The 18,753-nt window shown below is 37.0% G+C and overlaps 1 non-coding gene and 1 pseudogene across 1 annotated transcript; one reads left to right on the forward strand and one right to left on the reverse strand.

Annotated features, from left to right (window-relative positions):
* Positions 1-369: 369 nt before the first annotated feature.
* LOC123529908 (alanine aminotransferase 2-like) overlaps positions 370-18,753 on the reverse strand; it is a 39,129-nt pseudogene continuing 20,745 nt past the window's right edge.
* LOC128548075 (U6atac minor spliceosomal RNA) lies at positions 15,993-16,114 on the forward strand. Its single transcript, XR_008366893.1, has one exon. It is a non-coding gene; the product is annotated as a U6atac minor spliceosomal RNA (small nuclear RNA).

The raw sequence follows: 18,753 nt of genomic DNA on the forward strand, positions 1-18,753 counted from the left end.
TGAGTGAGCTGGGTTTTACAGTGAATCGACACAAAATGGTCATATATCGCCAAGTAAAAAATCTAAGTGAAGATCTGCTGATACTTGTTTTTGACTGTGTGTCCGCAAAAATTCTGTTTTGTTTTAAAAATGTATCTCATGCTTGACAATGCAGAGCATTTTTTTACATAAACAAACTATTTCATATACATACTACTGTATTTTTTAGATCTGCATTTATATGTTGAAGTGCGACTTGGAATACAATACCTGACCCTGTGTAAAACAAGTGATCATGATTTTAAGTCATGTATTTTTCAAAATACACATACATATTTTTTGTAAAATAAAAAACACTTAGAAAAAAGGAATATCGCAAAATAAAATTACCTTCTGTAAGTTCCAACAGATTACTCGTACTGCTTCAAGAATTCAAGATGGAATTTTTCGAAAGTTTTTAGAACTGTCTGCATTTCTTCTAGCCTTGGAAGAATTGTGATCCTGAAGTGGTATGTGCCTTTCTTCTCTCCAAATCCTGAACCTGGCACAGTACAAATTCCAGTGGCTTCAAGTAGCTGCATGCAGTAGAAGAAATCGGGAGACTGCTTTTTTGCCTCTGCTGCTGCAACAGCCTTCGGGGGCAGAAAAATTTGTGGAAATGCATACATGGCTCCCATCACCTCATTGCATTGGATACCTTTTATCGAGTTAAACAGCTTGGTAACAAATTGAGCCTTTTGCTTCAGTAATGAAAGAACTTCAGATTTCTCCTTCTCGAAAAGATCGTAAGACGGTTCCCCAGGAAGTGGTGGGTTCACGATAGTGTCCATTACAACTTGTCCTAAGATCGGAGGACAAAGCTTGGCAGAAATAGACTTCAGGAGTATAGCCTTAACATCTGGATGGAGATTCACAACTTCAGCATACCCGCCACGGAATCCACATTCACCCATGTAACCTTTAGAGCATGACATAAATGAAGCCAGTTCCGTCTTGCTATATTTACCATTGTCCATTTCTGTCATCACTTTCTTGAAAGAGAAAAATGCTGAACCTTCTGCCCAAATGTTATGTTGATAAACCTCATCAGCTAAAATCATGAGTTTTTCTTCATTTGCAAACCTGATAATAGCCTCAATGTTTTTTCTCTAGTCAGTACCTGTCCTGTCGGATTTCCTGGATTTATCACACAGATGGCTCTTGGCAAACACTTTCCTTTGGCTTCTTTAATGGCGTGCTTTAACTCACTCACATCGAGACTCCAGTTGTTTTCCTCATTGAGGTAGTAAGGGATAGGATGAGCATTAAATTCTGTAATTGTTGCAGTATATAGAGGATACTGGGGTACAGGTATCATTATACCAGCTTTTTCTTTACCATCTTTCCCTGTCATGAGAAGGTTGAGAACAGTTTTAATTCCGTCACTAGCACCAGTACACAGTATAACATCATCCGAACTAGCTTTCTGGCCATCCCTCTTTGCGATATAGTTTGCAATATCTTGACGAACCACATCAATACCAGGTGACGCACTGGAAAATTTTAAAAACAATCAAGTTTTTAAAAACATTTCAGAAAAATATGAATTCTTGCTTATCAGTCTGTATAGTTAGCTCACAAAAGAGATTTAGAGGTTAAGAAATTATGGAAAACTGTTTTCTGATTATTAAACAGAAACACTAAGAGATTAATTTTCATAAACAAGAGGGCCATGATGTCCCTATATCGCTCACCTGTTATCATTGCACTTGAGGACAAGAAGGTCCTCAGAAAAATATCTAAGTCCAAAGGACAGGAACAACAAAGGGAAGAAATTAAACCAAAAAGAAAAAAAAATTCTTACAAGGTACAGATATGTCAAAATACACCTAAAACTTGGAAGTACCATCCATGTTGTACCACAGAAAAGTGGTCTCGGTTTTTCCCTACGACCAATAATAAAAAAGTTACTAAAAACAAGTTATTTATAGTAACGTAAAAGGGAAGTAATCTAAAAAAAAAAATGATTGTAAGTAAACAAATGAAGGATCTGCCAAATAAATCTGTTGGCATAAATGAAATTTCAGATCAGTATCTTCATAAGTTAGGAGATATACCCATTTTAATTTGAAATAAAGGGAGGTAATTTGACATAAAATCAGTCCATAGTTATCTATCCTCATTGGCTCAGTCCAACTAATGACAATAATGAAATTTCAAATAAGTCCTATAAGTACTTACTGATAAAAATCCATTTTGATTACAATCAGGGGAGGTAATCAGATATAACAAGAGCTGTCCGTAAGACAGCCAAGCTCGACTATTCGAAATATTGTCCCAGAAGCAGGAAAATATTACCCAAAAAGGTTAAATATCAAAAGAGTTTTAAGTTCAAAAGGGGGCATAATTTGACCAAAATGCATATCAGTTATGGGACTTGCTGCTATCAACTAGTTTTATAACCCCGAAGGCACATGTGAAGTTTCAATTCAATATCTGCATTAGTTTTGGAGATAGACACTCGCATGTAAAACTTAAACCAAAAGGGGGCATAATTTGCCCAAAATACATGCCAGAGTTATGGGACTTGACCCAGTGAGGTTGGTAATTGATCTAGAAAAAGAAAAAATAAGTTTCAAATCTATATGCCTTTTAGTAATAGCTGTATGTACTTGCACGCAAAACTTTAACCAGAATTTGCTAAATCCCAAAAAGGGGGGATAATTTGGCCAAAATGAAGGTCAGAGTTATGGGGCTTGGGTGCTATCAACTAGTTTTATAACCCCCAAGACACATGTGAAGTTTCAAATCATATCTTCATTTGTTTTGGAGATAGTAACTTGCATGTAAAACTTTAACCAAAATTTTCTAAGTCCAAAAGGGGGGGATAATTTGCTCAAAATACATGCCAGAGTTATGGGACTTGACCCAGTGAGGTTGGTAATTGATCTAGAAAAAGAAAAAAAATTATATTTCTTTTGTGCCTTTTAAAAATAGCTGTATGTACTTGCACGCAAAAATTTAACCCGAAAATTTGCTAAGTCCAAAAAGGGGGCATAATTTGGCCAAATGAAGGTCAGAGTTATAGGACTTGCTGCTATCAACTAGTTTTATAACCCGAAGACACATGTGAAGTTTCAAATCAATATCTGCATTAGTTTTGGAGATAGTAAAACCTGATGTAAAACTTTAACCAAATTTTCTAATCCAAAAGGGGGGGATAATTTGCTCAAAATTTCATGTCAGAGTTATGGGACTTGACCCAGTGAGGTTGGTAATTGATCTAGAAAAAGAAAAAATAAGTTTCAAATCTATATGCATTTTAGAAATAGCTGTATGTACTTGCAGGCAAAACTTTAACCAGAATTTTCCAAGTACAAAAGGGGGCATAATTTGGCCAAAATGAAGGTCAGAGTTATGGGACTTGCTGCTATCAACTAGTTTTATAACCCTGAAGACACATGTGAAGTTTCAAATCAATATCTGCATTAGTTTTGGAGATAGTAACTTGCATGTAAAACTTTAACCAAAATTTTCTAAGTCCAAAAGGGGGCATAATTTGCTCAAAATACATGTCAGAGTTATGGGACTTGACCCAGAGAGGTTGGTAATTGACCTAGAAAAAGAAAAAATAAGTTTCAAAGCTATATGCCTTTAATTGATGGCTGTGTGTACTTGCATGCAAAAACTTAATTAAGGTGCGACACCGACGCCGACGCCAGGATGAGTAGAATAGCTAGACTATTCTTCGAATAGTCGAGCTAAAAATAACTCTGGAACCTACGAATGGATCTGATTTGTCATGGAATCAAAGATTTATTGTTGTTGAAGATATTTTGGAAGTTTGTATCAAATAAAACCATAAAGAAGTCTCTATATGGCTGCAAAAGCCAAAATAGCCAATTTTGGACCTTTAAGGGGCCATAACTCTGGTACCCATGAAGGAATCTGGCCAGTTCAAGAAAGGAACCAAGATCTTGTGGTGATACAAGTTTTGTGCAAATTTTGGTTAAAATCAAATCATAAATGAAGCTGCTATTGTGCAGACAAGGTCAAAATAGCTAATTCTGGCCCTTTCAGGGGCCATAACTCTGGAATCCATTAGGGGATCTGGCCGGTTCAGGAAAGGAACCAAGATCTTATGGTGACACAAGTTTTTGTGCAAGTTTGTTTTAAAATTTAAATCATAAATGAAGCTGCTATTGTGCAGACAAGGTCAAATAGCTAATTCTGGCCCTTTCAGGGGCCATTTAAATCTGGAACCCCTGAAGGAATCTGGCCAGTTCAAGAAAGGAACCAAGATCATATGGTGATACCCAAATTGTGTGCAAGTTTGGTTTAAATAAAATCATTAAATGAAGCTTTCTGTTGTGCAGACAAGGTCAAATAGCTAATTCTGGCCCTTTCAGGGGCCATAACTCTGGAACCCATAATGGAATCTGACCAGTTCAAGAAAGGAACCGAGATCTTATGGTGATACAAGCTGTGTGCCAGTTTGGTAAAAATCATATTATAAATAAAGCTGCTATTGTGCAGACAAGGTCAAAATAGCTAATTTTGGCCCTTTCAGGAGCCATAACTCTGGAACCCATAATGGGATCTAGCCAGTTCAAGAAAGGAACCGAGATCTCATGGTGATACAAGTTGTGTGCAAGTTTGGTTAAAATAAAATCATAAATGAAACCACTATCGTGCAGACACGAAATTGTTGATGCACGCACGGACGGACGGACTGATGACGGACGATGGACGGAGGGTGTTCACAAAAGCTCACCTTGTCACTATGTGACAGGTGAGCTAAAATACAAGGAGCTGCATTCAATAAAAGCTTTTTGCATCTAAGTCCAAAACGAGGTCAAGGTCAAACTGAGGTCAGGTGATGTTTGAAGATGAGGAATGGTCACAGTTTACATCTGTATTAATTCATTCTTGTAAGGTGTATTGATGCTAGATGAAACGGTCCCATTTGGTTAACCAAGAGATGGCCCATATAAAGCAACCTAAGTCCAAAATGAGGTCAAGGTCAAACTGAGGTCAGGTGATGTCTGAAGATGAGGAATGGTCACAGGTTACATCTGCATTAGTATTAAGTCATTCTAGTAAGGGGTATTGATGCTAGACGAAACGGTCCCATTTGGTTAACCTAGTACGGACGGGTAAACGAACAAACGGACGGACAGGACAATCACAATCACTATATGCCTCCCGCATCAGTAGATGCGGGGGGCATAAAAACCCTATGTCTCCCACCTATTAACATGCAGACATTGTAAAATTAACGGCCTAACAATAACATACTAGTGATATGTTTGGTGGAATTCCAACCAGTGGTATAAGAGAAGTAGCATTAAAGTATTTGAAAATCACGGGTTAGCTAAAAATTACTTAATCTGAACATGCCGATAATATACCTAACTAGGCTTCACACCAATCATTCATTAGGTTTGGTGAAATTCAGCCCAGTGGTATATGGCAGGTAGTATAAAGCACTGTACATGACGGCAAACAACGAGCCATAACTATACTGAAAATCACTGGACTGGAACATGCCAATGATATGCTTAAATAAGTTTTTCACTGATAACTCCTGTAAGGTTTGGTGAAATCTGCAAAATTGTGTTAAAGAAGTAGCCACAACATATACTAGAGTGTGTGTCTATAGGACACATGTTCCTCCAATTCCTGTCACTGTGCATGGTTTCATGACTTTAAAAGGTGAAATATTTTTTCAAGATATATGCAACATGAACTTTTAAGCATTTTTCACAATGTTCAAAGACAATAACTCTGTTCCAGCGAAGTAAATCCTACTTGCTGTGCCACTGGAGTTGGTCAGACAAACTTTGTGACATACAAACAGACAGAACAAAATCTCTAGGCGGGAGACATAATTAGAGCCAAAGTCATTTTTGTCTCTGTCAGTTTCAAGTGGGGTAGATGTCACATAAACAGACCTACTTCAACAGACAGTAAACCGTTAACGTTTTTATATAATTATCATATCCATTTGTATAACATAGGCAAATATTTCACTAATGCAGTAATAATCTACAAACCTATAAGAGCCTACACTCTGTCCTTTACATCCCTGAAGAATTCTTCGAGCTTTGTTTTTCACATCGTCTGGGAAGTTACAAGTGTCCATTAAGTCTGGACAGACACACGCAGCAACAACTTGACGAATAAACGTGATCGGGTTCTGTCCAGTGGCATGGCAGTCACCTATGTTGGCTTGAAGCTGTAACAATAAAGAACAGTTCTTTGACTGGTTCTCATTTTATCCATAACCTAGAAATGATGACAAGACTTCCATGTAATCAATGCAGGAAGAACTAGTGCTGTCAAAAAGACAGCATGCTTGATTATTAAAACATGTTAACATTTTAAAGAAAATAAATTCAGAACCACATTTTTCCATGGCAACCTACTTAACTGAACAAGAGGGCCCTATATCGCTCACCTGAGTACCACTGCTTTAACCAAAAACAAAAAGAAACAAAAAGCTGCGTTCAATAAACGCTTGATGCCCCCGGTGCCATCCTTGTCGATACAAATCAACCTAAGTCCAAAACGAGGTCAAGGTCAAACTGAGGTCAGGTGATGTTTGAAGATCAGGAATGGTCACAGGTTACATCTGTATTAGTATCAATTCATTCTTGTAAGCGGTATTAATGCTAGACGAAATGGTCCCATTTTGTTAACCAAGAGATGGCCAATATAAAGCAACCTATGTCCAAAATGAGGTCAAGGTCAAGGTCAAACTGAGGTCAGGTGATGTTTGAAGATAAGGAATGGTCACAGGTTACATCTGTATTAGTATCAATTCATTCTTGTAAGCGGTATTGATGCTAGACGAAATGGTCCCATTTGGTTAACCAAGAGATGGCCCATATAAAGCAACCTAAGTCCAAAATGAGGTCAAGGTCAAAGTCAAACTGAGGTCAGGTGATGTCTGAAGATGAGGAATGGTCACAGGGTAAGTCTGCATTAGTATCAAGTCATTCTAGTACGGGGTATTGATGCTAGACGAAACGGTCCCATTTGGTTAACCTCGTACGTACGGACGAACGAACAGATGGATAGGATGATCACTATATGCCTCCCGCACCAGTAGATGCCGGGGGCATAAAAATTCTTACAAGGTACAGATATGTCAAAATACACCTAAAATTTGGAGGTACCATCCATGTTGTACCACAGAAAAGTGGTCTCAGTTTTTCCCTATGACCAATAATAAAGAAGTTACGAAATAAGCTATTTATAGTAACATAAAAGGGAAGTAATAAAAAAAATATTGTAAGCGAACAAAAGAAGGATCTGCCAAATAAAAACAAGAGCACTGCAATGCAATGCAAATGCAGAGCAATATTCACATAAAACAAAGTCATATGACCTTTGACCCCTAAGTGTGACCCTGACATTGAATTTAGTCATCCAAAACATGCGTTCTGCACATCCTTTCAATGAGTGAACATTTGTGTCTCTGAAATCCATCAAGGCGTTCAAGAATTACAGAGTGGAAGTGAAACTGCTAACCAACACACAGACAGATAGACGGACACAGAGGCGATAACATAATACGTCCCTGCCGGCGTATAAAAAAGAATCGAGATCTTATGGTGATACAAGTTGTGTGCAAGTTTGGTTAAAATCAAATCATAAATGAAGCTGCTATTGTGCAGACAAGGTCAAAATAGCCAATTTTGGCCCTTTCAGGGGCCATAACTCTGGAACCCATTATGGGATCAGGCCAGTTAAAAAATGGAACCAAGATCTTTTGGTGACACAAGTTTTGTGCAAGTTTGTTAAATTCAAATCATAAATGAAGCTGCTATTGTGCAGACAAGGTCAAAATAGCTAATTCCGACCCTATCAGGGGGCATAACTCTGGAACCCATTAAGGGATCTGGCCGGTTCAAGAAAGGAACCAAGATCTTATGGTGACACAAGTTTTGTGCAAGTTTGGTTAAAATCAAATCATAAATGAAGCTGCTATTGTGCAGACAAGGTCAAAATAGCTAATTTTGACCCCTTCAGGGGCCATAACTCTGGAACCCATAATGGAATCTTGCCAGTTCCAGAAAAGGAACCAAGATCTTATGGTGATAGAAGTTGTGTGCAAGTTTGGTAAAAATCAAATCATAAATAAAGCTGCTATTGTGCAGACAAGGTCAAAATAGCTTAGTTTGGGCCTTTGAGCTTTCAGGGGCCATAACTCTGGAACCCATAATGGAATGGCCAGTTCAAGAAAGGAACCAAGATCTTATTGTGATACAAGTTGTGTGCAAGTTTGGTAAAAATCAAATCATAAATAAAGCTGCTATTGTGCAGACAAGCTCAAAATAGCTGATTTTGGCCCTTTCAGGAGCCATAACTCTGGAACCCATAATGGGATCTGGCCAGTTCAAGAAAGGAACTGAGATCTTATGGTGATACAAGTTGTGTGCAAATTTGGTTAAAATAAAATCATAAATGAAACCACTATCGTGCAGACAAGAAATTGTTGACGGACGGACGCACGGACAGACGTGCGCCCATACGATTCATGTATTAGGTGGTCATTCCACTGTTTGAAAACAATAGAATGACCACTTAAGGAACAAAAGAATTAAGTGGTTAGGGAATAAATACGAAGGATTTCTATTGTCCTAGGCCACACCTCCTACCACCTAAGGTACCAATCGTATGAGCGCATGCGCTGACGACGCCCAAAGGGTGATCACAAAAGCTCACCTTGTCACTATGTGACAGGTGAGCTAATAAAATAGATATGTGTTACAGATCCAGGTAAAATTTGGAATTTACCTTCAAGTAATTCTGAAACTATCAAGACAAGAGGGCCATGATGGCCCTATATCGCTCACCTGTTATCACTGCACTTGAGGACAAGAAGGTCCTCAGAAAAAATATCTTAGTCCAAAGGACAGTAACAACAAAGGAAAGAAATTTAACCAAAAAGAAAAAAAAATTCTTACAAGGTACAGATATGTCAAAATACACCTACAAATTGGAGGTACCATCCAAGTTGTACCACAGAAAAGTGGTCTCGGTTTTTCCCTACGGCCAATAATAAAAAAGTTACTAAAAATAAGCTATTTATAGTATCGTAAAAGGGAAATAATTAAAAAAAAAAAATTATTGTAAGTGAAGAAAAGAAGGACTCCCAAATAAATCTGTTGACATAAATGAAATTTCAGATCATATCTTCATTAGTTTACGGACATATACCCATTTTAATTTGAAAAAAAGGGGAGGAAATTTGAAAAACCCCCTGATTGGCTCAGCCCAACTAATGACAATAATGAAATTTCAAATAAGTCCCTATAAGAACTTACTGGGTATAAATCCATTTTGATTACATCAGGGGAAGTAATTTAGATATAAAATAACTCTGGAAACCCATGCTTGGATCTGATTTGTCATATAATCCCCCGAATTATTGTTGTTGAAGTTATTTTGGAAGTTTGTATCAAATAAAACCATAAATGAAGTCTCTAAAATGGTGCAAAAGCCAAAAAAAGCCAATTTTGGACCTTTAAGGGGCCAAAACTCTGGAACCCATAAGAAATCTAGCCAGTTCAAGAAAAGGAACCAAGATCTTGTGGGGATACAAGTTGTGTGCAAGTTTGGTTAAAATCAAATCATAAATGAAGCGCTATTGTGCAGACAAGGTCAAAATATCTAATTCTGGCCCTTTCAGGGCCATAAACCTTGAACCAATAATGGAATCTGGGCCCGTTCAAGAAAGGAACTGAGATCTTATGGTGATACATGTTGTTGCCAGTTTGGTAAAAAAACAAATCATAAATAAAGCTGCTACTGTGCAGACAAGGGCAAAATAGCTAATTTTGGCCCTTTCAGGGGGCCCTAACTCTGGAACCCATAAAGGAATCTCGACAGTTCAAGAAAAGAAAACCCCAAAATCTTATGGTGATACAAGTTGTATGGCAAGTTTGGTTAACATCAAGTCATAAATGAAGCTGCTATTGTGCAGGGCAAGGTCCAAAATAGCTAATTTTGGCCCTTTTAGGGGCCATAACTCTGGAACCCATAATGGAATCTGGGCCCGTTTTAAAAAAGGAACCAAGATCTTATGGTGATACAAGTTGTGTGCCAGTTTGGTAAAAAATCAAATCATAAATAAAGCTGCTATTGTGCAGACAAGGTCAAAATAGCTAATTCTGGCCCTTTAAGGGGCCATAACTCTGGAACCCATAGTGGAATCTGTCCAGTTCAAGAAAGGAACTGAGATCTTATGGTGATACAAGTTGTGTGCCAGTTTGGTAAAAATCAAATCATAAATAAAGTTGTTATTATGCAGACAAGGTCAAAATAGCTAATTTTGGCCCTTTCAGGGGCCTTAACTCTGGAACCCATAATGGGATCTGGCCAGTTCAAGAAAGGAACCGAGATCTTATGGTGATACAAGTTGTGTGCAAGTTTGGTTAAAATAAAATCATAAACGAAACCACTATCATGCAGACACGAAATTGTTGACGGACGCACGGACTGACGACGGACGAAGGGTGATCACAAAAGCTCACCATGTCACTATGTGACAGGTGAGCTAATAAAACAAGAGGGCCATGATGGCCCTGTGTCGCTCACCTGAATACTATTGCTCAAAATGATACGTTCGTTTCAAACCAGTCTCATTAGAAGCTGCTAAGGTGTATTCATTTAGATAAATAATAAAGGAGGTAATCTGTCATAAATTCAGTCAATATGTATCTTCACTGATTGTCCAAGTCCATCTGTTGACATAAATGAAATTTCAGATCAGTATCTTCATTAGTTACGGACATATACCCATTTTAATTTGAAATAAAGGGAGGTAATTTGACATAAAATCAGTCCATAGTTATCTACCCTCTTTGGCTCAGTCCAACTAATGACAATAATGAAATTTCAAATAAGTCGTACTTACTGATATAAATCCATTTTGATTACAATCAGGGGAGGTAATCAGATATAAAATAACTCTGAACCTACGCTTGGATCTGATTTGTCATATAATCCCAGAATTATTGTTGTTGAAGTTATTTTGGAAGTTTGTATCAAATAAAACCATAAATGAAGTCTCTATATGGCTGGAAAAGCCAAAATAGCCAATTTTGGACCTTTAAGGGGCCAAAACTCTGGAACCCATGAAGAAATCTAGCCAGTTCAAGAAAGGAACCAAGATCTTGTGGTGATACAAGTTGTGTGCAAGTTTGGTTAAAATCAAATCATAAATGAAGCTGCTATTGTGCAGACAAGGTCAAAATAGCTAATTCTGGCCCTTTCAGGGGCCATAACTCTTGAACCAATAATGGAATCTAGCCAGTTCAAGAAAGGAACTGAGATCTTATGGTGATACATGTTGTGTGCCAGTTTGTTAAAAATCAAATCATAAATAAAGCTGCTACTGTGCAGACAAGGGCAAAATAGCTAATTTTGGCCCTTTCAGGGGCCATAACTCTGGAACCCATAAAGGAATCTCGACAGTTCAAGAAAGAAACCAAGATCTTATGGTGATACAAGTTGTATGCAAGTTTGGTTAAAATCAAGTCATAAATGAAGCTGCTATTGGCAGACAAGGTCAAAATAGCTAATTTTGGCCCTTTCGGGGGCCAAAACTCTGGAACCCTAAGGAAAATCGGGCCCATTCAAGAAAGGAACCAAGACTTATGGTACAAGTTGTGTCCCAGTTTGGAAAAAAAATCAAACATAAAAAGCTCTACTGGCAGACAAGGTCAAAATAGAAATTTTTGGCCCTTAAGGGGCCCCCTTTACCCCGGGAACCCCATAGGGGGAAATTGCCCATTCAAAAAAGGGAACCGAGATTTTATGGTGATAAAAGTTGTGTCCATTTGGTAAAAATCAAATCAAAAATAAAGTTGTTTTGTGAGACAAGGTCAAAATACAAATTTTTTGGCCCCTTTTCGGGGGCCCTAACTCTGGAACCCCATAATGGGTCGGGCCATTCAAAAAAGGAAACCCGGATCTTATGGTATACAATTTGGTGCAAGGGGGGGGGGGTTAAAATAAAACAAAACAAAACCCCAAAATCAGCAGACACGAAATTGTTGACGGACCCACGGATGACGCGGACGAAGGGATCACAAAAGCCACCATGTCACTATGGGACAGGTGAGCAAATAAAACAAGAGGCCATGATGGCCCTGTGTCGCTCCCCTGAATACTTTTGCTCAAAAGATACTTCTTTTAAAACCCTTCTCTTTAAAGTGCTAAGGTGTTCATTTAGATAAATAATAAAGGAGGTAATCTGTCTAAATTTCACTATGTATCTTCACGATTGTCCAGCCCATCTTTTGACATAAATAAATTTCAGATCATATCTTCTTTATTCGACATATACCCATTTTAATTTTGAAAAAAGGGAGGAAATTTTTTGACTAAAATCATCCATAGTTATCTCCCCTTTTTGGCTCAGCCCCAACTAATGACAATAATGAAATTTCAAATAAGTCGTACTCTGATATAAATCCTTTTGATTAAAATCGGGGGAGGTAAAATATAAAATAACTCGACCTACGCTGGATCTGATTGCATATAACCCAAATTATTTTGTTGAATTTTTTTTTGGGAATTTATCAAATAAAACCAAAAATTTTAAGTCTCTAAAAGGGCGAAAAAAGCCAAAATAGCCAATTTTGGACCTTTAAAGTGGCATTTGCGCACTTACAGCACGTAGGGGTTTTTTTGGGGTTGAATGTTTTAAAAAAGCAAGTTTTCGGTTGTGTTTTTAAATGTGTTTAATTAACAATAACCCCGCATAGTATTTAAAAAGGATGTTTTAAAATAAGAAATGGGTTATAAAAAATATTTCATTTCTTCAGTCTGTAGAAATGACCTCCCTTACCTATAAGTAGAGATTTTGAGGTTGAAGGGAAGCAACTCATGCAAGCAGTTTGACTTTCTTAAAAGACTGCCCCCCGTCAAAAAAGAAAAAGTCATATTTTAAAAAATATTATTTTTGTAATGGTAAAAGGAAGAGTTTGGTATATGGGGTTAAAAACTAAATTTCCTCCCCCCTTTTCACACACATATTATTTGTGCTGTATTTTTTCTTGAAAAAAGCGTATAAATTCCACTTTAAAAAGGGGGGCCAAAACTCTGGAACCCAGAAGAAATCTAGCCAGTTCAAGAAAGGAACCAAATCTGTGGTGATACAATTGTGTCAAGTTCGGTTAAAATCAAATCATAAATGAAGCTGCTATTTTGCAACAAGGTCAAAATACTAATTCTGGCCCTTTCAGGGGCCTAACCTTGAACCAATAATGGAATCGGCCCGTTAAGAAAGGAACGAACTTTGGGGATACATTTGTGTGCCCTTTGGTAAAAATCAAATCTTAATGCAATGTGCAAAAAGGGGAAAATAGCTAATTTTGGCCTTTCAGGGGCCCTAACTCTGGAACCCCTAAGGAAATTGACGTTCAAGAAAGAAACCAAAACTTTTTGGGATAAAAGTTATCAAGTTTGGGTTTAAAAACAATCATAAATAAGCTGCTAAGGCAGACAAGGGCAAAATAGCTAATTTTGGGGCCCCTTTTAGGGGGCCCTAATCTGGAAACCCAAAAGGAATCTGGGCCTTCAAAAAGGAACCAAGATCTTAAAGGTGATACAAATTTTGGGGCCATTTTTGGGAAAAAAGAGGGGCCCTAAGGGGCCCTGTACGCTCATGCCCATTGACCTAAGTCCAAGATAGTTTCATTAAAATTGACATAATATGGCCCCTAAAGTGTAAAAACTTTTCCTTTGATTTTTATGGTGACCCGTTTTTACCCCCTATGACCAATTCGAAATTGACCTAAAAACATCAAAATTAACATTCTGACAAAATACTGGTACAGTCATAAATTGGGCCCCTAGAGTGTTAACAACTTTTCCTTTTTATTTGACCGGTGACCTTTTTTTTGACCCCACATGGGCCCCCAATTTAAACTTGACCCAAAGATCATCAAGATTTAAAATCTGACAAAGGGTTTTTGAAGATACAGTCATAAAGTGACCCTAGAGTTAAAAAGCTTTTCCTTTGATTTTCCCAGTGTAGTTTTGACCCCCCCTGCCCGATTATACAGACTATAGATCATCAAAACAACATTCTGCCGTTTCTTAAATTGGTCTAAATTGGCCTCTAGAGTGTTTAACCCACCTTTTTTTGATTTTTTAAACCCGGCGACCTAGTTTTTTTACCCCACATAACCCCGATTCAAATGGACTTGAATCATCATGAATAAACTTTTGAAAAAGTTTCATGAAGTTTTGTCAAAATTTGTGAATTCCCGTTTTAAAAAGTTTTTCCCTTTAAATTTGGGACCTTGTGCCCTATTTTTTGATCCCTTTTTGACCCAATATTGAATTCATCCAATTTTATTGAGGGTAACATTTGACAAATTTTTCTTTAAAGTTTGGGGCCCAAAATTGTGACCTTGAGTGTTAAAAGCTTTTTTTTTGGTTGCCCCAGGGACCTATTTTTTGACCCCAAAAGCCCCAATAAAAAAACTCGCCCAAGATTTTTTTGGGAGGGTAATTCTGCCCAATTTTCTTAAAAAGGGGGGCAAAATTGTGACCTCGGGTTTGTTAACAAGCTTTTCCTTTGATTTGACCGGGGTCCCCTATTTTTTGGACCCCAGATGCCCTTTTTAACGAATCATCCAAGTTTTTATTAAGGGTAAATTCTGCCCGTTTCATTGGTTTGGGGCCCAAAAAATTGTGACCTTGGGTTTTAAACCCAACCCTTTTCCCCTTTAAATTTGCCCCGTGACCTTTTTTGACCCCAGTTGCCCAATATCAACTGGGCAAGATTTTTTGAGGGTAAACATTCTGACCAAGTTTCATTAAAAACCCGGTCAAAATTGTGCCTCTAGAGTTTTAAAAAAGTTTTCCCCTTTAAATTTGACCCAGTGCCCTTTGTTTTTGACCCCGGGTTGGCCCCAATTCAAACTCATCCTGTTTTTAATTAGGGGGTAAAAATTGCCCAAGTTTCTTTAGGTTTGGGGCCAAAATTTTTGCCCTTTAAAAGGTTTTAAAAAAGTTTTTCCTTTGTTTTGGGCCCTGAAAAACCTGGGTTTTTGCCCCGGGGCCCCAAATTATCGAACTCGTAAAAATTTTTTTTGGTGGGTAACATTTGCCCAAGTTTTTTTAAGATTGGGCCCAAAAATTGTGCCCTCTAGAGTTTTTAAACCCGGTAAAAATTTTTAAAGACTGAGGGGGACACGGGCAAATTCCACAAAAGCTCCCCTTGGCACTTGTTCTCAGGTGAGCTAAAAAAAAAAAAAAAAAAAAAAGATCATAACCCTTAAAAGGATGACCGGGGAAATTTTTTTTGATTTTAAAATTTGCGACTTTTGCCCTTAGTGTTACAGGTCTTGGAATAAAAGGGTTTATTGAGAACATTGTACTAAGTGTTTTAAAAACCCCTTGATCGTGGCGTTTTTGGGAAACCACCCAAAAAGGTGCCTTGACTTGAAGCTTCAGGCCGGGGTTTCTTCCCATCAACAATTTTATCAATGGAAAATTGTCCCCCAAAGTAATTTTTAAAACCCTCTCGAAAAAATTAGCCAAAGTTTTGGGCCTGACAAAAAAATAGGTTTTGTACATTTTTTGCTTAGATAGTGACCTTGACCTTAAATCAAACCCGGGATTGTGTACCCTTTTTCTTGAAACAAGCAGAAAGAAAAAAAACCCAAATTTTTTTTAATCTGCCTTCAGCAATAAGGTATGAAAACTACCCAAAAAAAAATAAATCCTAAATGAGTTATTTCCCCTTGAATAACAAAAACATTTTGATTTTGCGGATTTTTTTTTTTAAATATCTAAAAAAAAATATTTTTTTTTTTTGAAAAATTTTTAATTGCTAAAAACCCAAAATTTCCCTCAAGCTAAATAAATTAATAAAAATATTTTTTAAAACCTTTTAATTTTGTATGCCTTAAAATGGTATGAAAAATTTTAAAATAGGCCCAAAGCTATATAAATTTTTTTTAAACCATTTTTTAAAACCCTCTTGGGCCCAGCTATATAAAGGTGTGTTATAAAAAAAGGGGGGAGGTTGGGCACCCCCTTGAAAAGGGAAAGGAAGAGCCCTTCATGGTTTAAAAACCAAATGAGGCTTGCCCCCTTTTTATTTTGAGGGCAGCTTATATTTTTAAAACCCACCTATTCGTACAAAAACAAAAGTCCCCCCCTTTAAACCTGTATGGGAAATTTTGAAACACGAAAAAAGATTTAGTTTGAGGAAATTTTCCCATTACCCGATTTCATATTGACAGTTTAACTTTTACATTTAAAAATGAAAAAAATGTAAAGAATAAAAGATAGATTCCGCCTTTTTAAAAAGACACTTGCAAATTGCAGTTTAAACCCCAGAGTTTTTTAAATGCCCCCCCAAAGAAAAGACTATTTAAAAATATTGGTTTATAAAAAGGAATATATTTGACACTAAACTATACCCCAATTTATTTTCTTTGTGAAATTTTGAGGCTTTTTTAAAGGGGTTGGGAAAAATTTAAAAGTAAAAAAATTTTATGAGGGTCTAAATTTTTACAGAAACTTTTATATGTTACTGCAGAATACTAAAATTTTGTAATCTGTGACTTTAAGATAAAAAAGGGATGTTCTTTTCTTTCTATTTATAAATTTAAATCACCCCACGCTTTCATGGGATCTTTTTTTTTTCCCTTTATTTTCCCTTCCCAATTTAAATTAAAAATTGAAAATCTTAATTTTGAAAAAACATCCCAAAAAACCTGGAGGAATGCCCCAAAGGCTTCTTTATATTTTAAAAGGCATGCGGGTTAAAAGTTTTTTTTAAAAAGGTAAAAATTTTTAAACATCTTTTAAAGCAGCCTTACCCAAAATTTTTTCAAAGTTATCACATAAAATCTTTTTTTTTTTACCCCTTTTTTTTCCTAAATTTTCAAAATTTCAAGGGGGGCCATGAGGGCCCCTGGAGTTTCACAGCTCGCTTGAACAGTGTTTGTGGGTTAAAGTTGCAAGTAAAAAAAATATCTGAAAAAATTATTTTAAAACAGGGCAAGTTTTCTTGACAGGGAAAATTTTTAAATTTCATAAATGGAAAAAGGTGGGAACTTTTGCCTGTGTTTGAGGGGTATTTTTGGGGTGAAGATGGGGTTGGGGGAAAGAAGTAATTTTAAAAAAGGTTTACGAGGGGATTTGGCGCCCACCAATGTTCCCTTTTTTAGTGTTTCCCAAAATTTAAGACTTACTGACTAGTCAAGGTCAATTTTTATTTCCCTACAAAACACTTTGCATGTGGGTCCCAAAATTTTAAAGCTGTTGTTGGGGGAAATGTGAAAATAGGGGCATAGTCCCCCCTTTTTAAGGCGAAATGGGAAAAGTAGGTATAGGTCAAAAACAAGGGCAAATTCACTTCGAACACAAAATTTTTGCATTTTGGGCCCAAAATTTTAAAAACCCGTACCCTTTAAAAATTTTTGGAAAATAGGTAAATAGGTCAAGTCAAGGTTAAAATTTGTTTCGGTAAAAATCCCATGCTGTGGTCTAAAATTTTAAGTGTAGCTAAGAATGTGAAAGGGGGTACTAGGTCAAACTTAAAAGGGCAAAGTTATTTGGTACATAAAACTAAAGTTTTGGTCCAAATTTTAAGGTGTAGCTCGAGGGAAAGTGGAAGTAGGTCACTAGGTCAAAATCAAGGTCAAATTTTTATTTCGAACACAGAAATTTTTCATGTGTTAAAATTTTAAGCCCCGTACCCTTTAAAAATGTGGAAAATTTGGACCCAGGGCCAAAGTAAAGGTCAAAGTTTGTTTCGGTCCCCAAAACTATGCATGTGGTCCCAAAATTTTAAGGTGTAGCTTGAGAAATGTGAAAGTGCGTAGGGGCAAAATCAAGGTCAAAATTTCCCAAAACGGGGAAAACAAAACTTTGCAAAGTGGTCCAAAAATTTTAAGCCTTTCCCTTTAAAAATGTGAAAATAGGTCACTAGGTCAAGTCAAGGGAAAATTTTTTTTTAGTGCACAAAACTATGAAGGGTCCCAAAAATTTAAGGCTGTTGCTACAGAAAAGTGAAAAATTAAAGGGCACTAGGTCAAAATCCCAAAGGGCAATCATGTCAAGGTTTATCTTGCCACCCCAAAAACCCAAAAATGTGGTTTCCCAAAAATTTAAGTTGTTTGGTTATTTACAAGAAGATTTTTAAAAAACTTTTCCCTATATAAGTCTATATGAACCCTGGACCCCCCAAGGGGGGGGCCAATTTGGGCCCCAGGGGATAATTTGAAAAAAAATTGGTTTGGAACCAAAATAGAGGGTGTTTCAATTTCAAATGCCCAAAACCCAGGGTTTGTGGTTTGGACGAAAAAGATTTCAACGGTTTTTTTTATGTAAAAATCTATGTAAACCCTGTGAAACCCCCGGGGGGGAAACATATTTGACCCCAGGGGGATAATTTTTAAAAACTTTTGTTTTTAAAACCACTAGATGGGTGTTATAACAAATTATCAAAGCCCTAGGCCTGAGGGTTTTTAACAAGGGGGGGTTTTTTAAAGTTTTTCCCCTTTTTAAAATCTATATAAAACCCTGTGGCCCGGGGGGGGGGGCCATTTAGACCCAAAGGGGGGTTTTTGAATCAAATTTTGGGGGGCACTTGTGATGTTCATACAAATATCAAACCTTAGGGGTCTGTTTGGGTTTGGAAAGAAGATTTTCAAAGTTTTTCCCTATATAAATTTTTGTAAATTTTAGAAATAAAAAAAAGGGCCATAACTTCTAAACAAGAGGACCATGATGGTCCCGAATCGCTCATTT

The sequence above is a fragment of the Mercenaria mercenaria genome, chromosome 13 (assembly GCF_021730395.1).
Source record: "Mercenaria mercenaria strain notata chromosome 13, MADL_Memer_1, whole genome shotgun sequence".
Classification (NCBI taxonomy): Eukaryota; Metazoa; Mollusca; class Bivalvia; order Venerida; family Veneridae; genus Mercenaria; species Mercenaria mercenaria.